Here is a 24,655-nt window from a genome sequence, read left to right as displayed (position 1 = left end):
ATGGCAACAGCTGTCTAGTGAAAGAGTCTGTGAGTTTTCACTGTCTAGTGAAGAGTCAATGATATCTGTGGATGGTACAAGTAAAGAGTCAACCTAAAGGTTCTTTTCTGCTGGGCCACTTTCCAGTCACTCTTCACAAAGACTGTAGTGCTGCATGGGGTTGTGATGAAAGGGCAGGACTCGCTCATAGCCTGACCTCAGCCCATCAATCCAGGCTGTCCAGATCCCTCTGCAGAGCCCTCCTACCCTCCAGCCTATCAGCACTCCCACCTAACATAGTGTTGGCCACAAACTTTCTGGGGGTGCACTTGATCCTATGAAACAGGACTGCCCCTAATACTGAGCCATGGGGAATGCCACTGCTGGATCTAGCACTATTCACTACCACTCTCTGCACCCAGACATCCAGAATGTTTTTAACCCATCAAGGAGTGCATCTGTCCAAGCCATGAACTTCCAGCTTTTCCAGGAGAATGCCACAGGAGACACTAACAAAGACTTTACTGAAGTTCAGACAGACAACATGCACAGCCTTTCCTTCACCCACTAGGTGGGTCACCTGACCTTTAAAGGTGGTCAAGTAGAACCTGCCTTTCCAAAACTCATGCTGGCTGGGTCTGATCCCTTGTCTGTCCTGTACATGCTGGATGATCTCACTCAAGATAATTTGTTCCATCCTCTTCCTGGGCATTGAGGTCACGCTGACAGACCTGTAGTTCCCCAGATCCTCCTTCTGACCCTTCTTATAGAAGAGGGTCACAGTGGCTCACCTCCAGTTTAAATCTCTTTCAACATAAGCACTTCTAACAGCTGGTGTGGAACTTTTATTAACCCTTAGTAAAGGCATTGTACAAAGCTGAGAGAGGGGAGTGGTAGCCATTTAGCCTACCAGAACTTACTCGTAATTTTTTTCGAATATATTTTTGGATGAACCAAAATATGACTGCTGTTCTAAAAACTGAAAAATATTCTCAGTTTTTCTCCTACCATATCAATAATTATTTTTTCATCCACCATGTCAATAATTATATCATGAAATCACCCACCAGTTCTCTTTCAAATCCATAATGAAGAGAGCTGTGATGGACTACCAGCAACACTGATCAGCAGCAGCAAAGACTGGAGAAGGAACATTGTGAAAATAATGCATTGTAAAACCACTTACTATAAAGCTGTAGAAAGTCATCCTCACACATGCTGAAAGAAAAAAAATCAACACTACTTCTGAATAGCAAGACAATGCAAGTCTTGGACTGGATTGTACTTTAAGACTGGACTGTCCACAATGTGAAGTTAGTATTGTGTGTCTAATGATTTTACATAAGGACATTTCAATGAGGTGACCATCTGGAAGGCAAGCTACAGTTACAAACACAACTCTGCCTCCAGTTGTGGTCTGAACTCTATTAGCCCAATGGGAAGATGGAAAAAGTAAGCCTGAAAAAAAATTGAATACATCAACACAGCCCCCAAAAGTAGCACAGAGTGAATGAAAAAGCCAAAGAGTAGTAAGAAAGCCTTCCCATAAAGGAAATACCTACTTTGATTGAAAAACTGCTTAACGGGACACTGGAGGAAGTCACAATGAGTTAGAAGTGACTGAGGACATTCTGACCAGTTTATTCAGGGAAGAGTGCTCACTGCAATGACAACAATGATTTTGGTTGTACTTGGATAAATATCCTTTCCCTTCATAGTAACAGTTTTCCAAATGAAGGAAACAATTGGAACCTGAGTGAAAAGTTAGGACAAAGCTTTTGAACTATTGAATTTCCATTGTTCTTTAAAATATGTGTTCTTTCAATGAGTCTTTTTTTGGTTTGGTTTTACAAATAATTCAACAATTCACTCTCTTCTAAGAGAAGTCACAGTAATGTTCACTTGAAATAAAGAGTCATTTTGCAAAGTCACAAAAAATTTAATAGTAACACCTGTTGTTAGAACTACCTGACACATCTAATTACAAGACTAGTTTCTAGAAAATAGTGTTCTCTTGACAAATACAGTTTGTGTGGTAGAGTATTTCCCTGTGGTTCAGAAGCAGGAGTATGTATACTTAAGAAAGCAGACAACAACACAAAGAAAAAGCATGAATCCCTGTTAGAAGCTGACTACAATCCTGGGAAACTGACTCTGTCTGCTAAACTTCTCTATATAATGACAAATATGAAAATTAGACTAATATTATACATAAATGCACACAAAGTGATATCTTTCAATCCAATTCAGATATGAGTTCATAGTTGAAATTGAAAGCATACTGTCTTAATTGCATGATGTAAAGGGATACTTACCACTGAATCTGCAGCTTCAGATTCTTGATGCCATAAATTATTTTCCAAGATAAATATCCAAACTTATAAATTAGTTTAGCAGTGCTTCCCTTTGCAGCCTTTTATAGTACACAACATGCTACACTAACAATAATATTATTATACTGAACAATTAAATCTAATAAATATACTATATATATTATAATATTTTGTTACTATCTATAAAATATGATAAATAATTTATAAATATGCTATACTGCATATTGGATAGTATATTTAATATTATGGAAGTCTGCTCATTAACAGTTTTTAGTCATGCAAATGATACAACGATAGCTATTGCAATGGAGTCCATGGAGAAATTGATTTTCCATTCAGGTTTTGATTGCTAATGTGCAATAAATGAGACCTAGGATCACACACATGGGAACACGATGATTTAGGTGAAAATCCACAGATCTGAATTGAAAGGGCATATTCAATTTGTATCACTGTACAGGATCTGGGTGGGATGGAATTAACTTTCTTCTTAGAAGCATGTATAGTGCTGTATTTTGGGTGTCTGAAAAAAAGGGTGCTGATAACACACCAGTGTTTTGGCTATGACTGAACAGTTCTTGCACAATGTAAAGGGTTTCTCTTTGACCGCTGGCCCAAGCTGTCTAAAAGAAGAAGAAGGAAGGATATTTATGGTGATGGTATTTGTCTTCTTAAGGGATTATTATATGTGGTGAGACCCTGCTTCCCAGGAGGTAACAGACATCTACCTGCAAGCCGAAAGCAGTGAATAAACACCCTTTTTCCTTTGCTTATAAACACAGTTTTTGATTCACCTACTAGAATTCCTTTATCTTGATCTACACCTACTCACCTTCATTCTATTTTCTTCTCCTCCCATGGAGAGCAGGGTGATCAAACAGTGTGGATGCTTGGCTGCTGGCCAGGTTTAGCCTAGAGAAATCACTCATTCCACACAATAAATAAAAAATTGCATTGTGGAAAAAAGTAGCAAGAAAAGGTGTTTGTGCTTTGTTGTTTGTGGTTTTTTTTTTTTGGTTGGTTGGTTGATTTCTTTGTTGCCGTTGTTCCTCCCCACCTCCAGATTTCTGAGAAGTATTATTGAAGTATAAGAAAAGAAAGCAGGACATGGTGAGAAGTTTTCTAGCTGTTTCATCTACACTTTCCCTTTCAGATTGAATTTTTAAATTTTAAATATCACATGTTCTACAGTATTTTTATTTCTCATTTAACTGTGTTGTTTAAGAGGCTTAATAAAAGACTTAAGAAGTCTTTTATTTCTGTTCTATATTAGTGAAAAAAGTTTCTACTGCCATAGCAAATAAATATTGACATTGAAATGCAACATTTTATTTTTTAAGTAGAAAATGTAAGCTGACTTCACTAAAAATATTTTTTAATGGCTTCAGTACTCAATCTGATAAAAATAACCAAAATACTTTCTCTGTTCTGCTGTCTGGATGCATAATAGAGCAGTTAAAGTCGCTCAGGAGAAATTTTACATAGATATAAATGAATCACACAGTAAAAAATAATTCCACAGTCTATTTTATAGTTGAAAAGTCGTACCCTCAGTGACAGTTCAAATGAGATAATGCAGTCATCTCTCTTTCTGGCCAAGTTATTCAGATTATGAGTACAATAGGTGATAGCCAAAGAGTTTTAATTTTCAGTTTTGTTCAGATGAGAAGCCTGAATATAAAAAGCAGCAATCAGTATTCCAAGCATAGTCTTGTAAATATATTTTGTTTCACTGGTAGATTAAGAATAACTCAAAAGCAGATATTATTAATGTAATTTCAGTGCCTAAATTTTCAAAATGTGAAGCACTAAAAAAAGGTAGATAAAGTTACAATGAGAAAACTGAAAACACTAAAATCTTACAAAATGCATTTCAGAGATAAAATTTGTATTTCAGTAAAATTAGCTGGACAGGGTGTGGCCAAGACATTATGTTATTTGATACCACTTCACATCATTGCCAGGGGTGGGGAAAAGGGACTCCCTTGCTTCTGAGAAGAAAGGCATTCCTTCAGGGGGAAGAAAGCATGGTAGAAGAAATGGCTGGTATTGCTGCAGACTTTCTGTGTAAATTGTTTATTTGTCTTATAGCTTCTGAAGGCCAGTTCTGCCATAACACAAGGGAACTACTCAGAAAATTCAGGTTTTAGGAGTAAAATGGCAAGATGGATATCATCAGATTCCAATGGACATGGTCAACAAAACAGCAGCTAAGTCCCCACCAATGAGCAAGAAGAAAACACAGACTTTCCCAGGTGCCATGGGTTTTTGGAGGATGTATATTCCATATTGTAAACCCTCTCTATCATGTGACACAGAAGAAGAACAATTTCAAGTGGGGTACTAAACAACAACAAGCTTTTGAACAAATTAAACAAGAGATTGCTCATGCGGTAGCCCTTGGGTCTGTCAGGACAGGACAAGATGTGAAAAATGCGCTCTACACCATGGCTGGGGAGAATGGTCTTTCCTGGTGTCTCTAGTAAAAAGTACCTGGGGAGAAATGAGAACGTCCCCTGGAGTTCTGGAGTCAAGGATACAATGCATTCAAAGCCTGCTACACCACAACTGAAAAAAAGATACTGGTAGCTTGTGAAGGCGTTCAAGCTGCTTCAGAAGTGATTGGCAGTGAAGTACAGCTCCTCCTGGCACCCTGACTGCCAGTGCTGGGCTGGAAATTCAAAGGGAAAGTCCCTTCCATACATCATGTCACTGATGCCACGTGGAGTAAGTGGATCATGCTGATCACACATCAAGCTCTGATAGGAAACCCCAATCACCCTGGGCTCTTGGAGGGCATCACTAATTGGCCCAAAGGCAAAAATTTTATACTATCATTATCATCAGAGGAGGAAAAGGTGACATATGCTAAGGAGGTCCCACCATATAATCAGCTACCAGAAACTGAAAAGTGATATGCTCTCTTCACTGATGGTTCCTGCCATATTGTAGAGATACATCAAAAATGGAAAGCTGCTGTATGGAGTCCTATGTGGTGAGTCACAGAAGCTGTCAAGGGATATGGTGGATCAAGTCAGTTTGCAGAGCTGAAAGCCATCCAGCTGGCTTTAGATACTGCTGAACAAGAGAAAGGGCCAACGCTCTAACTCTACACTGACTTGTGCGTGGTAGCAAATGCTCTGTGGGGTTGGCTAGACCAATGGAAAAAGGCCAATTGGCAGCACAGAGGTAAACCCATTTAGACTGCTGAACTGTGGGAAAACATCACTGGCTGGGTAGAGAAGTTGGCTGTAAAATTACATTTATGTAGATGCACATGAACCCAAAAGTCAGGCTACTGAAGAACTTTGCAACAATGGACAGCTGGATTCAGCTGCCAAGATTAAAGTGTCTCAGGTTGATCTGGACTGCAGGCAGTGAATTATTATCATCACTGTTGATGAGCACATGAAACCTCAGGTAATCAGGGAAGAGATGCAACATACAGATGGGCTCATGACTGAGTGGTGGACTTAAACCATGGACACTACCTCCCAGATTATTCATAACTGTGACACGTGTTGCAATCAAGCAGGCCAAGTGGGTAAAGACTCTGTGGTATGGGGGTGATGGTCAAAATATAAATATGGAGAGTCCTGGAAGACTGATTACGTTACACTCCTGCAAACTTGCCAAGACAAGAGCTACCTGGTGACAGTGGTGGAAACAACCATTGAATGGCTGGAGACATCACTACCCAGAACATCATCTTGGACCTTGAAGACGCCTGTGGATGAAGAATATAAAAAATATAGAGCAAAATGTAATGTGTTACAGTCTATGTATGAAAGAGAATTGGAAAATGTGTCTGAAATGAGAATTGAATCAGAGATTTATGGTTTTAACAGTGGAGCACTTTTCCTTTACACACATTCTTTCTAAAACCAGAAGGGTTAAAAATACAGTTGATACAAGTCAGTGTAAAGCCTACTGTTTGCCAAATGAATGATACAAAAACTGTAATGATCAGATCATTTTGTGAATATTTTGAAGAATGTGGACAATTAGAGTGCCAGTGATATAAGCAAATCAGGCAAGCTTTTTGTAGGAAGAGCAGTAAATGCTAACCAGAACTGAGTGTCAGTATAACTAAAAAAAAAATACTGCTTTTCTAAATTTTTAGTGATCATTAATGCACTAGCTAAAGTGTTCAAAGAGTGAATGCTGGGTGCTGAAAAGAAAGACACATGAAAAAAAGATAAAGAGAGAAAAATCTCACACTTTACACACTTATTACAGGCATAGAATGTATCAGTTTCCCTAGGAAAAAAAAAGAAACACAGTAAAGACACAGAGTTTTCAGGAGTAATAAGGGAAATACACTCTGTATGAGTTAAAAAAAATATTTATCAATTGGCTCTACAATAAAGGAAAGAGAGAAAAACTGAAATAGTAGAGAGTGTGAAAAAAAAGGAGCATAGTAAAAGTTGGAGGTTTGCAGCTGCATATCCTTAGGTAATTGTTCTCTCTCAAACTAAATGATAAAGCAGGAACTTGCTAAAGTACGTGAAACTGCAGTATTCAGGGTAGGAAGGAAGATACTGCGAATTGAGATAGTCTCTGGTTCCTTCCAGCAGGCAAGAGAAAATAGAAATGGAACACCCTTTCCCCAAATTATATAAGTAAATCACAAAATATTACTCTTCCATAGAGAGAGACATCTAAAAATTTTTACTATCTTTTTGGTTAAGTTGGAATCTGAAGATGTATTAGAAGATTAGGTCCATATCCTGAATAGTCTTTAAAGAAATCTTAATCACTACAATAGAGCTAAGGGTATTGGTCTTGCCTTTCGTATACTAAACTTCTAGAATCAGTCAGTGCTGGCTTCAAGCCATTGTAATTACATCAGTATAGAATTATGTCTGACTGACTGAATGTTTATTGTTTTCACTAAACATTTTACAACCAGCTAATTTAGTGGGTATAAATCTAAGCAGTTTCAGGGAATTACAGGGTTTGATATATAACCATTATCATCTGGCATATTAGTGGAAAGTAGTTCAAAATGCTTAAAAACTGTTGTTACATGACATTGCTAAAGGAAGAGAAGCACTTTTAAGCTACCCAGTTTGAATTGATTTTTCCTTTATTATGAAGAGACATTTAATATGTACTACAGATCAAATAAATGCAAAATGAAAGGGTAATCTTGATTCTGAATGGTCACTAAACAATTCAGCAAGGAAATTGCTGGGACAGAATAAGCTTTACCAGGCACATGATGCAGATAGATTTCATGGTGTCTGTTTTTTTGTACAGGCATGTATGTATAGATTGATTGTTTCAGATCTTAAATATTTTAGTGGTCTGAGAGAAGTCAGTCGTCTAAAGTATTATTATCTTTCTTACATTAAAATCCTCACAAGCTGATTGAAGTTTTGCCCTGGAGTATTGCCATATGAAGCTCATGGTCCATTCAAAGCACGTGTCATTTGTGATTACATTATATGATGTAGGAATGTACTATAAGCATGCATTACTTAAACAATATTAAGTGTAGCTCCTAATAAATTCAAGAATATATTTTTATCCAGTAAAACACAGAACTATATGGAATGGAGAAATATTTCTTTCTTAAGGAGCAGCAGAAAAATGACAATATGTATGTTGAAAGAAATATGTATGGTGAAAGAAAAACAATACCAATGTTTATGTGTATGAGTGCTTTCCATCCATCAGACATTTCTATTCCTCTTGGAAGAAATGGAAAGAGTATATATACTAAGTGTCCTTATTTCAAGGACTGATAAATGGAAAGACTGGAAACGTATTCTAAAACTGTCACTCAAGCTAAGTTTTCACTCATGTTTTCGTATGCTTTCTTCATCATCTTTAAATGCTGATCAAAGAAGTACTTTTGTATAACTCTTCCATTACTTTTTTACCTTTTCTCTGAAGCATACTTGCAAAAATGGGATAGAAGTCACAGAACTATTACATATAATTTAGGTTAGATGTCAGTATAAACAGTCTTCCAAAGTTCTCTTACATTTTCTAAATTAATAACTGGGAGGAAAAAAACCCACAACAACAACAAAAGATGTAACTTGTCAAAGGTCACTGTCAAAGCTGGGAGCAGAACAGAATTTTCACACAGTGTGAAGTAATCTTAAGTAATATCAGCATAGTTCCTTCTATCATATGTTAATACCAACAAGTTTGATATACTAAGTTAACACATACAAAACCAGATTGTGATAATATTTGCATGTACAAAACTTCTTAAGTAACTTATGAAAGTTCATTTAATTAGCCACTAAATTGCCATCAGAAGCTTCAAGTAATTATCAGGTTTGATACGTTTCTGGGGAAAACTCTCATCTGATTCTCATCTGATGTTATCAACTTGATTGAACTAACTTCATGAAGTTATAACTCATAGACACCATAGAGATTCTCAGGTCTCAGGTTATGAAAATATTTAAGTACTTCCTTAATTTTATGTAAATGAATAACTCTTTTGACTTTGTTAGATCATGTCCCTCTAGAACTTGGGATTGTTTTCATGATGGATATTAATGTCATCTTGCACTCAGAAAATTTGGACACTAATGCTAAGAGATATTATAAGTGACTGATCCAGCTTGGCTCAATGAACCACTCATATCTCTTTGAAAGCATACACATTGAGCACACCACACTTGTGAAATCCCTCTGAATACCAGCACAAGTCTTCACCCCAGTTGACACCCCTGCCTGGACTCATGGTTTCCTGATCACTGGTTGGCTGATCCAGCTTGTTGTTTGCTAGTGAATACATGTGTATACCTGCTCTGGGGAAGATACAGCCAGCGCCAGACACACAGGTTGTGACCCACAGTCCCACTCAAGCCATCAGTGCTGGACCTCTCACTCACCTCACTCACCAGTCTCTCCCAGTACATGGTTTTCAGGGCACACACTATTCATTCCCAGTTCAATTACTGGAGGTTTTAAGAACCCCACGCACTGCACTGGCATGCACAGAGATGCCATTTGTTCAGTTAGTGTGACTGACCAGGTTGGTTGTTGTAATTGCCTCCTCATAATGTCCAGTATAGATTTTTGGTCATGTTTGTACTTCTCTTACAGGGGTGAGCCATGAGCTCTTGGGGTATTAGAAGACCACAGGGGAACCCTGATGAAATATTTCAAAGAAAACAAGAGGTTCTCCTTTAAGAAGGCAACATGGCCAGTGGTCCCTCTGAAGTGCCCCTACATCAATGCATGCAGTATGGGAAACAAATGGGAGGAACTGGAAGCCACCACGCTACTATGAAGCTGTAATCTAGTTGACATTACCAAAACTAGGTAGGATGAATCTCATGACTAGAGTATGGCTACTGATGGCTACAAACTGTTTAAGAGGGGTGGAGAGGCTGACCTCTTCATCAAGAAATGGACAGATTTTGAAGAGTTGTCTTTGAAGAATAGCCACAAACAGGCTGAAAGATTAAGAATTAGAGACTGAGGCAACAAACGGAAACTTGTGCCAAATCAAGAGGAGCCTATTGACAAAGCCTTTTTATTCTAGCTACAGGAGGCATCACATTTGCTGGCTCTCAACCCACTGAAGGGCTTCAACCACCCTGACATCTGCTGGAAAAACAGCAAGACAAGCTATAGGCTGTCCAGCAGATTCCTGGAATGCACTGAGTGTAACTTACAGACAGTCTTACCAGAGGGGATGCAATACTGGATCTGATGGTCACCAATGCAAGTGAGCTATTGGTGACATTAAAATTGGAGGCAGCCTGGGCTGGAGTAATGATGCACTGGTGGAGTTTGCAATCCTGAGGGATAAGGGTCAGGTAAAGAATAAAGTCAGGACCCTGAATTTTAGGAAAGTAAAATTTCATCTATTCAAGGAACTAGTCAATAGGAAACTGCCCTCAGAGACAAGGGAGCAGAACAGAGGTGGCAGATTTTTAAGGACTCATTTCATGCAGCACAAAAGCTCTCAAACTCTGGGTGTAAGAAATCAGGAAAGGAAGGCAAGAGACCAGCATGGATGAGTCAAGACCTGCTGGTCAAACTAAAGGCCAAGAAGGAAACGCACAGCCAGTGGAAGCAGAAAGACTGTAGGGACTAAAAACAAAGCCCAGTTGTGTAGGGATGGGGTCAGAATGGCCAAAGCACAACTGGAGCTGAACTTGGCAAGGGATGTAAAGATTAATAATAAAGACTTCTATAGATATGTCAGCCAGAAAAGGAAGCTCAAAGAAAGTGTACCCCTTGCACCAATGAACAAAACTGACAATAATACAAGAGGAGAAAACTGATATACCTTTGCCTCAGTCTTCGATGGCAACTTCTCTTCCCACACCTTGTCTTACCTCTTGAATGGATGGACTGCAAGGCAGGGATTAGGGGAGCAAAGTTGTTCCCACTCTAAGAGAAGATCAAGTTTGTGACTGCTTGAGGAACCTAAACATACACTAGTCTGAGACCTGATGAGATACTTTCCAGAGGTTGATGTGGTTTTCAAGCCACTCTCCTTGACATTTGAAAAGTCAGGGCAGTCAGATAAAGCCCCCACTGACAGGAAAAAGGGAAACATTTCACCCATTTTTAAAATGGGTTGAAAGGAGAACCCTGGGAACCACTGACCTGTCAGCCTCCCCTCTGTGCCTGGAAAGATCATGGAACAGATCAACCTGAAGGATATGCAAAGGCACAGTGGAGGATGGGGAGGTGATTCAAGACAACCAGCATGAAGGTCATGTTTAGTCTGACCGACTTAGTGGCTTTCTGTGATGCAATGGCTACATCAGTGGACAAGAGAAAAGCTACAGATGTCTGTTTGGACTTCTGTAAGGCCTTCAAAGTGCCCCACAATATCCTTCTCTCTAAACTGGAGAGAGATGGGTTTGATGGGGTGGACTATCCAGTGGATGAGGAATTGGTTTTGTGGTCCCACCCAGAGGGTAGTGGTCGATAACTCAAGAGTCCAGATAGACATCAGCAACAAGTAGCTCCCTCAGAGATCTGTACTGGGACCAGTACTGTTTATTATCTTCATCAATGATGTATGAGATAAAGTGTACACCAGCTTCTGTCCCTCTACTCTCATCTGGTGCACCATGTCCCTCTCTATAGCCCTCAGCACAGGAAAGATCAACCTATTGAAGCAGGCCCAGAGGAAGACCACAAAAATGATCAGAAGAATGGAACACCTCTCCTACAGGGACAGGCTGACAGAATTGGGATTGTTCAGCCTGGAGAACAGAAGGCTTTGGGGTAACCTAATTGTGGCCTTTCAATACACAGAGTGCTTATAAGAAAGATGAGTACAAAATTTTTAGTAGGGATTGTAATGATAGGAAAATAGAGGATGCATTTTAACTAAAAAATAATAGATTTAGATTAGATAGACATTTTTGCAATGTGGGTGGACAGGCACTGGAACAGGTTGCCCAGAGAGGTGGTGAATGCCCCACCCCCAGAAATATTTGCAGTCAGGTTGGATGGGGCTCTGAGAAACCTGATCTAGTTGCAAATGTCCTTGCTCATTGCAGAGGGAGTTTGAATAGATGATCTTTAAAGGTCCCTTTCAACCCAAACTATTTTATGTTTTGTGTTTCTGAGAATTATTATCCTAATGCTACTTAGTTTACACTGTGTACTGTAAAATCCTACAGTCAAGATTTACTGCAGTGCAGTATGATAATTATGACTCAGAAATGGATACAACACTGAAAAGAATAAACAAGATCCAAAATGAGATTTCACAAGATACAGGTGAAGATAGTAAGAAAGAAAATTATTAATGCTACTGCATGAAATAAAGTTTGATAACAATTCAATTTCAATTTGATTTAAAATTCTAGTCACATTTATGAAAGATCTGTTCAAACTGGAACAAATGCCAAGAATAACTACCGACATTATCAGGGAAAAAAAAGTTGACAACATGAGAGGAAACCTGAAGTCATTGGCTTATTTAGTCTAGTAAGAGAAAGATTAAGAAGAGATGTTACAGTCAGTCATAAACAAAGTCTTAGGATAAATTCCCTAAGATTCACACTAGTTATTCAAACTAAAACCCCCAAATAAATCTAAGACATGAATAAATAAATATAGAAAGGTTGTCTGTACAGTTATAAATTTGAAGAATACAGACCTTGAAGACTAAAGAACGAACTTTAAGTAAACAGGAAAAAATGACAGGTTGTAAAAGGGGCTACATTCCAAAAATAGCTGTGTGCAGCAGAAAATAGGCTTCAAATCTTTTAGTGTACAGTTTTAAACAGAGGGACAACCACATCTTTTGACTGGCTAGTGACGCTATGTTTGATGCACCACAGGATGGATTTTCCCTCTTGGCTGCCAGGGCACACTGCTGACTCACACTGAACATGCTGCTGACCAGCACCGCAGATCCTTTCTGTAGGGCTGATTTACAGCCACTCCTCTCCCAATTTAGACTTTTTATACAAATTTACTAGTGTCCTAACATCCTCACAGTAAATAATTTTTTGCTAATATCCATGAGAGACTGAAATGTTAAGAGTTAATGACTTACTGGCCATTTGCAAAAGCAGGGTGTGTTTTGCAAGGTAACACCCTGGGTACAGAGGGTGTGAGCACCAGAGGATACTCATGACAAACCAACCTTTGTTTAGTGGCAAGCTGGGTTTTGAGACAGATAGGGAAGAGTCCGATAAGAAGTAGATCCTGAAAGGTGGGATAATGCCCCCTTACACAACTGAGTCAGGTGTGAAAACTCCCCCCTGGATGAGGTGTCTGGCCGTTTGTATTCACACATAGGCCTAAAGGTATTCATCCCTTCTGGTATGGCATAACTGACTCAACTATGCTGATGTGAGAGGCAGCTGTCATGTCTTAGAAGATATCATAAACCACCAAAGACTTCTAAAGCACCCACAGACTCATCTCTGGGGGTGATCCACAATGTTGCACCAGATCCACGGTGTTGCAACAGACACTGTAAAACCCCCAGGGGAGGTTTTACACTTGCCCAGGGGAGGGCATTCCCACTTAAACCTGAATATACATTAACCTATTGAACTCTGTGTTTTGTGGGCTTTCCCCCACCCACAACAGTTCAAGACTGTGACCATCACTTCAACGAACAGACATCGAAACTGCAACAGTCGAGTCTCGCTAGATCCACAGGTGATATTATCTTTCTACCCCTGTCCTTTCTTTCTCTTTCTGTTCCTTATATATGAATATCAATAATATTCATGTGGAGTATGAGAACTTAATTGTGGAGGTAAGAAGACATCTGAATTGGTCTGCTGAAAAAATTATCTAATGCAACCTTAAAAAAAAAAATCTGCACAACTATACAGCCCCTGTACCTAGACAATAGAAAAATTGTACTGAGAGAGAGTTTCCATTTCCTACAAGGAAATGGAAAAGTCATTGCTAAAACTTTCAACAATATCATCAGGTTTGTGAATCACTTGAATTCTGAGATTACACATTATAACTGATGCCCAACGAATTTTTACAAATTATCAAATATGTTTAAAGCAGAAGCTTTAAATATAAATTTAGTGATAGTCTTAGGATAATAAGTAATTTTAAGGATTATGTGTAATTTTAGTCTTGTATGTACTCAGTTATCACGATATGCCTTAGGAGTTTGACATCACAATAACATAATTTAAGCTACAGGAGGTAAAAAGGCCAGAAACATAAGTACAGATGTTAAAACACCTAATTGTCTTGAGAGCAATTATTTGAAACATTCAATACCTCACTATGTGAAACATTTTCCCCTATGGCATGCAATTATAAGCATCAGCTTGAATGTTACTTTTCCTGCAGATTCTACTGCAAGGCTTTGACAGAGGTGAATGTAATCAGTCATGTCAAGTAGCCATTATTTGTGCATGTTATTATTTTTACAGAAAAAGGGATTTTCACAGTTATTACCGAAAATGTTAGAGGGTTAATTTCTATTTCTGATAGAATAGATGGAAAGCCAGTTGCAACGCAATGGCTTAGTTTACATGAATAGTTTAAATTTCTTCAATAAAGTGTTTCAGTACTAATAATATATCTGCCAAAGTCTAAGTCAAAGAACCTTACCTTAGAGGGTTTGAAGCATTACATTTTATTCATTAATATGTTTTTAATCAGGAGAGGTTAACTGTGAGTATAAAAGCATATTTATCTATGATAAATACATGCAAAAATTATTAGATAAAATAAAGCAAATTGCCCTTTTTTATCTGCCAGACTTACATTTCTTAAGAAGGAATAGTTTCTTTGTTAATAAAATGAACTTAAAATGAATTCATAAATAAAACCTTTTTTAATAATTTTTTAGAGTAATGTATGAGCTGTTTTTTTCTGTACTGCTTGGCTGAGAAAAAGAAGTTTGGATTTGATTGCTCAGTTTTCATTATTTTTCTTCAACAGAAAGTCTTATGAAAGAAAAGTCTGAAGAGTAATGCAAGAATTTTGAAACTACATAGAAGTATATAAAGTGTTCCCATTTCCGATTAACAACAGTTTTTTTTCTGTATCCATGCATATATAAGAATAAGCAGCATTATTGCTTTCTAGGTTAGGAGGTCTTAGATATATAATTTGTGAAAATAAATAAATAAATAGCACTTCCTCATGCCAGAATATATATTGCTCTATATTCTTAGAAATTCACCAAGTATCTGTGGTTTAATTTTTAGTTGACCTCAATACATTATGGATGACAATGCTAGATAAATATTTTTGTTAAGAAATCCAGACAAAAGTGCCTTGGGATTTAGCTGCATGGCTCACAAATCTGTTCATGGTTTGTTGATTTTTTTATCTGTTTGTTTTTTAATATGCCTTTGTTACATATTTATGCATAATTTAAACCCAGAAACTAATACAAATAGGAAATTAAATATACAAGATGCTCTCTTTGTTCCTTTCTACAGTTCTCAGATAATGTGTAGAGTCTGTTCCATTTTCTATTAACCACTCAGTCCTTTCCTATCATGAAAAATTAATGCAGGTGGAATGTTAAGGAACTCACTTTGTTCTTTTTGCTGCCATAATCCTTTTAAGAATATTGGGATAGATGAAATCTCTTATCATGAGACTTCATTGATAAAAGCTGGGTTTTGCTCTACACAAGGTGATGCAGTCAATTATTTATAACCTTTGCTCATATACTTCCATTACAGAAGTTTATCTGGCTTATTGGATAGAAAGAAGTCTTGAAGGAAGTAATGAATTCATGCTTTGTCTTTAGATATTTCGAAACTCTATTATATTTTGCAGACTATGTTTCTTTGCAGTGAGGTTGAAGTTTTGGAGGGGTTTGTTTTGGTTTGGTTCTTTTTCTTCTATAGCTAACATATTGTAAAGCAGTACTACATTTACTGTATGCACATGCTAACTCTGGCATAATTTGTACCTATACTTCTTGTGGGCTTCATAGATTTATCCCTACAGTACCCATGGTTTAATATTTTATCTTATATCCAGGGCAGAGTTTTATACAATGAGTATAGTAATTACAATAAGTACAAAAATGTCAGAAAGGTTTTCAAAGGAGCCAAAGCACCATAAATCCATATCTGATCTTCAAAACAGTCAAAAAAGAAGAATGAACAACATTCTCAGAGTTCATAAAGCCATTTAATCACTGAATAAACAGTATGAAGCTTGCCTATCTCAAGAGGTTTTTTGAAAATACTTTTTGTCTTATTTTTTTTTTTCCTTTTGCTGACATATGTAGTAAGGACATCAGTTCTTTTTGGAGTGATTCTAATTTCAAAAGAGTCATGGCAGGAATAATGATGGTATAAATATCATAGTCTAACAGGACTACAGAAAATTCAAATTGTAAGGAACCTCAGAAGTTCATCTAAATCCAGCGTCCTGCTCAAAAAAGGGCCATGTCTGAGGACAGATCAGTTTGATTTGAACCTGATTAAATTGAATCAATGTCGTCGAAGCTCCAAGGATGAAGACTGCACAACATCTCTAGACATCCTGTTCCATTTTCTGATTATTCTCTCAGAGTAAAGATGTTTCTTGGATATAATCAAATCCACCTCCTTTCTGCTTATTGTCCCTCATCTACCTGTCTTGCAGCACCTGAAGGAGCCAGTATCTATCTCCTCGATGACCTGACTGCAGCTGCTGGGGCAGACAGCATGCATGGCCTGCTGTTCTCTGTCAAAGCCATCAATTAGTGACGCTGAACGAGCCCAGGTCCCTCAGCATCCCTCATATGGTAAGTGCTCCTGTCCCTTGACAGATTGGAGTCCCTCTGTTTGACCCATCCCAATCTATTGATGTCTTTCTTGAATAGAGGGGCTCAAAACCAGACATAATAATGTAGATGTGGAAAAATGAGTGCCAGATAAAGGGGCTCAGTCATTCCCCTAGACCTCCAGGCTTAGCACAGGCCTGGTTGCTGCACACTGCTGGGTCATGCGCTCAGGTTCTTCCCAGCAGATCTGCTCCCCAGATGATCAGGCCCCAGCCTGTCATTGCAGAAGTATCTTCCTTCCTATGCTGAGGAATTGACATGTATCCTGATTAAATTTCATAAGGTTCCTGGCAGCCCATTCCTCCAGCCTGTCGAGGTCCATCTGCATAGAAGTCATTGATCCCAACCACACTGACTCATTACTCAGTTTGTAGTCATCTGCAAACAGGATAATCAAGCACTCCATCACCTCCTCCAGATCATTAAGAAATATGTTAAACTGGGCAGGTCCCAGGATAGATGCCCCTAAAGTACTTCCCTTGCTACTGCTCCCAAGTTAGAATGTCACATTTTAATCACTACCTTTTGTGCTCAGTCTTCTAACCAGTTCTGAACACCATCCTCCAATCTAGACCATACAACCCTAATTTGGGAACAATAAGAGCTAAGGTGACTGTTAAAACTATTAGGTGAACAGGCTAGGATGAAATGTTTTAAATTAGTGACTGAATTTCAAATGAGGCTCTCCCAGATCTTTTTGTTTGGTTAGAGAAGAAGGAAGAATATAAAACTGGTATATTGATGTCATCCAATTATAAAGTGTGTACAGTTAACAGCAATCTAAAATCATATTCTCCTTAAAAATGTTACATTGACTTCCACAGCATTAAAGGCAGAGGACGTCTATAAATTCAAAGTTCTGGTTTTGGTATGATTGATCTTTATACAGGCTCTTAAAATAGGAGTATTTCTTAGATGAGATTATTTATATCCCCAAGAGTCTTCAAGACATTGAACACTCTGGCCTCCATCCAGAGGCCAGAAAATTAATCACATAATTTTCTATTCATTTCAGTCTTACGATTTGGGCCCTTGAATTTAAGCTCAAGTGCTTATTTGGACTTGGGTCAAACTGTTCAGCAGCATGCAGGAATGATTCTGCATTAAGTTATTAAGGAGAAAAAAAAATCTTAGTATGATATTTGGACATAAATTATAAAGTTAAGTAAAAGATGTTTGCTGTATAGGAGACGTGAAACAGGCAGATTAGTAAAGAAAATGCATTACAATTGGTTCCAAGAAAAACATTATATATAAATACTCAATTAACCCCTTGCTACTTGTAAAGATTATTACTGAAAAAGAAGTACTATCCCATATGTTTTAATTATTCCAGTTTCATTGCTATTACTATATTAGTTCTTTCTTTCCAAGAGAAGGTTTTGTATCTCAAAGACACAAGAATATATGATGAAAATTCTGTTGCAAATGTGCACCATTAAGTGCAAGTTTGTACAATTTAAAATTTAAGACTTTGAAGAGTTAAAGTATATGATTTCTATTTCTTTGACATATATACATGTTTACTTAATATAATATTGAAGCACAACAATAAAAAGTTTCCCCACTAACATGCAATATATGCACAGTTATAACATAACCTGCACTGAGATAGAATACACACAGACCAAAACCATAGCAGATGATTACAGTTATAAGCATTTATCAAATTCACTAATTTCTTTGTATTTGTGAAATACAAACACAAAAATTGTGATCACTTAGAATCATACAATGATTACTGTGGGAAAAAACCTCTAAGATCAAGTCCAACTATCAACTTTGCACCACCACCATGTTTACCATTAAACCATGATCTCAAGTGCCACACCCACAAGTTTTTTGAACACTTCCATGAATGATGACTCCACCGTTTCCCTGAACTGTCTGTACAAATGCTTGACAACCATTTCTATGAAGGACTTTTTCCTAATATCTAATCTAAACTTGTTCAAGTACTCCCAGCACCAAGAAGGAGCCACATTTAAATTCCATTGTCAAGACAAACAAATAAACAGATAATAAACATTAAAAGTTTGGCAGCAACAAATATATATCTAGCTTTTCTTTTGGGCTTCTTAATGATGGTGTCATTAGGAAAACCTGTTTAGGCATGCAGATAGGGAACAGCTGTTTGTGAGAGACCTTCTTTAAGGGCTGAGTAAAGTAGGCACAAGACCCTTTCTGATGATTTGCTGAGTCCTAAAACACAGCTATCAATAAGAGAGAATGTTATTGAAAGGCAGTTCTTTATCATGACACAGGATACTCAGTGTCTCAGCTCTATAAGTTATAACTAAAGAAGATAAAACATAATCAGATTTCTGTGCCAGAAATACATAGAAAAAATCTGGTCTATTCTTTGTACTGGTGATTAGTGCAAAGATACTGAAGACGCTATGACCAAGTATGGTGGTTTAATACCAGATGGAAATTAAGCTCCAAATAAACCACTACCCTTCACCCCCCCACCCCTTCCAATAAGGGAGGCACAAAGCTAGAGACTATGGGTTGAGATAACAAAATACTGAAAGCAAAAAGGAATGGAATAAGAAACACACAGTAAAAGCAGAAATATTAATAAGAAAAGTGTACAGAAAAAAAAAGATGCTTTACCCACAAAAAAGGTGTTCACCACCTCAACTTAGTTCTGCATGGCTCCCTGGGACAAAGACAAGGTGGTGGCCATTCCCACACCCATCACCACGTCGTTTCCCCAGACAAAGACAAGATGGGAGGTACTCTCCACAGGCAGCTCTCCCCCTGCCCTCCCTGAGCGTGAGGCAATGGAAAACAACGACAGACAAACCCCTGAAAGTTAGATGGTCTATGTTGTGCAGCTGCTTTAAAAACCAGACTTCATTCCATGTGGCTGCTTCTAGCACTGGTGCCACCACTTTGGACTACCTGGCTCCACTCAGCTGCTTGTTGACTCAGCTCAGCTTCTTTCAGCTTGGGTCAGACTCAGCTGGGCTCAGGATTACCTCCAACGATCTATTCCACATGACACTTCCCACACCACATCTTGGAGTAGCATCTCAGAGGAATAGGCAGGGGATGGGCAGTGGCAGCAGAGGACAGGGTCTGCAGAGCTGATTCTAAGGACCTTCCTGTTGTAGAGAGGAAGGAAAAGGAGCACACTTCTGGGTGTTCACACACCTTTTCCTCTCCCTGAAACCATGCCTTCAGCAACAACGTGGGTGGTATAGAATTGCAACATAGCCACACCCATATGGCACTAAGCTCCACCCCCTCTCTTCAACCAGGACGCCAATCAAGCTCCAGGCTTGACACACCATTCCATCAAATGATGGCAATTTCTGTAGAGAGGCTAGATATATGGTCTTTCCAGCTATTAGGTCATGTCAGGTCGTTTGGAATTTACTTCAGAGGTTTTTCACCACCTGATTACTTGTCATAGCACAGAAGGGGGCTTTCCACAGACAATTTTTGGAATTAAGGTACATTTATTAGTAACTGTGAGATGTCCACTTCCTAGAAAGTAGTTGCTGGGGAGGGCAAAATTATGGAAATAGAATAATGCAGGAAGTAGTATTTTTTTTTTGGTTAGAAAAAATAAAATACAGCATGTGGATTAAATAAACCAAAGGCTAATGTTTAAGTGGTAATCACGTTCTACCACAGATGTTCCTTGTTAGGAATGTATAGATGTGTATATACATATATCTCTAAAAATGTGTGTGTACATATGTGAGTGTATATATAAATATGTATCTCTCTATATATAATGCTATTCCAATACAACTTACAGTTTTTGGAGTAATTTGCTACATATGTATTATTTTAAGTAAAACGTGAAACATATTAAATTTATTTATTGTCTTTAAATAAAAGTTTAGCCTACGTTAATGTATAATTCACAAAAGAAAACTTAATAATGGAAATGAGAGTTTTCAATGTAAGAAATTATACAAGTGCCATGAATAAAATACTAAGGGAAAACCCACATTTATGTTCCTCAAAGAAGATGTATTATAGAAGAATAAGCCCCTGATTTGTCAAAAAACCTAACGCAGTAGTGTGAAAAGAAGAAAAAGAATGTACCATACTACAAAATTTCATTAAATCCTACTAATTTTATTTATCTCTTGAATCAGAAATTATCAAATGCTAGCAAGAAGTGGAAAAAGTCAAGTTTCTTTCCTTATCTATCAGTTTGAAAGGAACATCAGCCTCTGGATAACTGCGTTGGTTTTGTTTTCCCAGATGATGCACTTAACTCTATTTTATGCCAAAGAAAGCTTAAGGAAGTGTTCGTCCTACACCAGAGTATTAAAGACCCCAAAATTGTTCGTTCAGTTCAAAAAGGTTTTCCCCACCATTTTGTCATTTAATTAATTTCCACCAGTCCTAAACAATTTAGATGTTTCAAGTGAGTGTTTTCTAGTGAAAATAAATGTTTCCTAGACTGATCAAACCAACATACTCTACTATATTTAAATTCCAGACCTGATTCTCCAAATGCCTGTATTGCTATTACTTGCATTCATCTTCCTGATGATTTTGACTTCAAAGGTACTAAACATGAAAGTAAAATTAATCAACTGCAATAATATTTGCAGAACTGGGCCCTCAGAGAACATGTTATTCAGGCTAGAATTGCATAAAACACTAAAGAGACAATATTGTAAATAATATTCCTTTATGTGATATATTTTGAGAAAATGTAAACATGAATTCTCTTAGTCTAGAGGATACTGAGGTAATATACATCTGATGAAACTGTCTTCTTTGCACAGAACATTCAAACTGTCAAAAGGCAACAGTCCTTTCTTCTCACAGGGTTATTTAATTGTATGTATGCAGGAAGTGGCAATGTTTCCACAGAAAAGATTAACAGCTCACCTATTTTCAACACAACACCTGGACAGATAGAAGACAGCTAGACAATGAGAAATGTAACTGATTTTGCAAATGTAGAAAATCTATCCAGAATTTTCCATGGCTCGAGTAAACACCTTTTAATTTAGGGTAAACATTTCTTGGTTTAGGAAATGATGAAATAACTTCTTCCTCTTCCATTTCCCTGTGTGAGGAATTGACCCTTTGTTTTCCTTCCCCTTATGACAAGTTTTAGTATTGATACCAGAACAATTTCTTTTAATCAAATTATATTTAACCAAAAGTTTGATCCAAATTATTATTGCGTGGTTTTTTTCAGTTTGCCACTGATAATAAATTTACACATCTATCAAATGTAAAAATTAAGCAGACCGTATTTCTTACATTTTTGCAGGTTTTTAACATAACATACTTTTTCCACTTAGTCTTCACTTTTGCTTTGGTTTTGTTTTGTTCTTTAATATATATTTTATTGTCATCCTAAGTATATATTTTATTGATTCATGTATTATCTGAAAGGGTTGCGTTATCTGACCATCAGAGGGCACTAACAGAGCATACAGCTCCTTATCTCACCCTGAGCAGAATATAACATGTCACTCGTGTGGCCATCCTACTTTCAGATCCCCTTAAGTGTCTTATGCTTGAAGCTACAAATCAATCTTCTAAGCAATGAGGGTGTGCACAGATCCCTGAAGGTAGGTTTTCAGAGACACAGTCAATGCCTACTTCAGCAACTTGGATTTACAGTAAATTTAAACCTAAAGGCATCCAGTACAGAAGTAAACAAAACAGCATAAGCCAATAACTCACTGTAATAATAACACTACAATAATTTTTGCTAGATAGCACTACATGTTAGGAAAATGTTCTAGAGTAGATACTTTATTTCTCATTAGTACTTTTCTGGATATTCTTTTTGGTTTTCATGTCTTTCATCTCATAATCAAATATCCTCAAATGCATCAGTTTGAGCTTCAATGCATTCAGATGACACTAGAGAATTCTTCTGAGATATAAAATAATGTAAAAGTAGTTCTGAGTTATCCTGTAAAATACCCTGTTTACTGGAAGAGGTGCTAGATATGTCTTCAGCCACCAATATATATTTGAATTATGGATGCAGTTTTAACTTCAAGTATTGTAAACCTTTGTTTTATATTTCATAGAGAAGACCACTTAAAATACAGGTGCTTTAAAACAGTTAAAGAAATTTACTGAGGAGTAGAACTTTCCCATGTATACCATACTTTACAAGAAGGTTGATTTTATTCATGTGTCTATTTTGTTTCTGTTTTCTATTTCTATTTTTTTCTATTTTTTAGTTTTGTTTCATGGATAGCATTTTTGTTAGTATTTTGCATGTAACGAGTACTGTCTTTGCTCCTGTTGAGAAATGATAGAGAATAATATATCAAGTGTCTCTTTGACAGATAAAAATAAACTAAAAGGTTTTGAGTATAACTGTTAAATAAAAACTGAGAAAAAAACCCGTGATTTCTGAAACAATTGTATAAACTGTTATAAGTTTCGTATATTGCTCCACTGAAATGAACATCTACTACTTGTGATCACATTTTTAAGGATCTGTAAAAAGCCAGTTAAACTTGGTATTCTGAGATAGCACATATCATGTTAGCAATTGGTAAAATAGCCTGGAAGTTTGTAACAAACAGACCTAAGAAAGCAAATCTCAGAAAATCTTACATTTTACAAACAAACCTGGGCATTGTTGGTTTGTTTTTTTTTTTTGAGGCCATAGTATGCTTTTCTATAAACTGGCTCATCATCCACATGGAAGTCCATTATGCGACTGTCATAAGAAAAAAATATTTTTCTTGTGATTTTCTCTTTTAAAACTATGATAAGGAACACAGTGACTGAATCTCTTAACCTGCCTAAAGCTATGCACAACCTGACAGTTCATTATTTTCAATCACCTTTGTTCCTGGCTTGGCTTTAGATGAGAACACTGTAGTTAAAATTGTTGTTGATATAAAAATGCCCAATAAGACAAATTGAATCTATGCATATTTTTAATAAATATTTTGGCTTGACTGTTTTTCTATTTTAATTTTATTCTTGGAATGCATTATTAAGATTTTTATAAAGTGTATTGCCAAGAAGTATTTACTGTGTTGGAAAAGAAATAGGGGTTGAGATTTCTTTTTTAACATTCATGCACCTGAAAAGATAGTATTTACTTCCTGCTCAAATTCACAGTATTGCATATGTATGAACATGCTATACTTCCTCAAAGGACATTTTTTTGAATGAATGAAAAAAATAAAGAAGAAATGTGTAAAAAGAGTGAAGCACATAGCTGATCTCTAGAGGTACTTCCCACCTTCAACTATGAACAAGATTCTTGTGATAACTACCTGTATGAAGCAAAGACAATACACAACTACTTCATTTGTAAAATCATAAAATCTTACACAGATTTTACATTTTCCTGATTGAAATGTAGCCTTTTAATATGTACAAATTTTTTTGGAAAACTGCAGGTGACCTTTCAGATATCTGAAAAAATTGTCTTCTATAAGCATAAAGAGCATAGAGGAAACATTTGGTGCTCTACTTGTGACTTTAATAAAGCCATTTTAAACAGAACAGTTTTTCCATCACATATGCACATGGTTGCACTTGATTGGGATGAATCATCCTTTCAAGGCATCTATCTCTGTATTAGCTATGAATGGAGCAGAGATTTTCCATAAATAAATTTTTAGTGTAAAAACTAAGGAGATAATTAAATATGTTTATGTTGGTGGGCTGGTTTTTGCTATGGAAGAGTTAGTTTTCTTTTACAGTAGCTACTAGGGGGCTACATTTTGTGCTGAAAACAGAGTTGATAACACAGGGATATTTTCATTACTGCTGGTCAGCGCTTATACCCCACCTTACCCCACCAGCAAGTTGGCTGGGGGTGCACAAGAAACTGGGAGGGGACACAGATGGGACAGCTGACCCCAACTGACCCAAGGAATATTCCATACCATATATTCCATACCATTCAGCATATAAAGCTGTGGGGAAAAGAATGCGGGGGCTGAAGGTTGTTTGAAGTGATAGAGTTTGTCTGCACAAGTCACCATTATATGTGACAGAGCCCTGTTTTCCTGGGGATGGCTGGGCATCTTCTTGCCTTTGGGAAGTGGTGCATGAATTTCTTGTTTTCCTTTGCTTCTGTGTGCAGCTTTTCCTTTACCTATTAAACTGTCTCAACCCATGAGTTCTCACCTTTACC

The 24,655-nt window shown here is 37.2% G+C and overlaps 1 long non-coding RNA gene across 1 annotated transcript in view; it reads left to right on the top strand.

Annotated features, from left to right (window-relative positions):
* The first annotated feature begins 13,415 nt into the window (after positions 1-13,415).
* Positions 13,416-24,655, top strand: part of LOC126651932 (uncharacterized) — a 31,141-nt gene continuing 19,901 nt past the window's right edge. Inside the window, exons 1-2 of the long non-coding RNA XR_007631830.1 lie at positions 13,416-13,433; positions 16,362-16,503. This is a non-coding gene — a long non-coding RNA (uncharacterized LOC126651932). The remainder of the gene's footprint in view (positions 13,434-16,361; positions 16,504-24,655) is intronic.

The sequence above is a fragment of the Myiozetetes cayanensis genome, unplaced genomic scaffold, assembly GCF_022539395.1.
Source record: "Myiozetetes cayanensis isolate MyiCay16 unplaced genomic scaffold, myiCay2020 scf7, whole genome shotgun sequence".
Lineage (NCBI taxonomy): Eukaryota > Metazoa > Chordata > Aves > Passeriformes > Tyrannidae > Myiozetetes > Myiozetetes cayanensis.
This window is presented reverse-complemented; position numbering and strand designations above follow the sequence as displayed.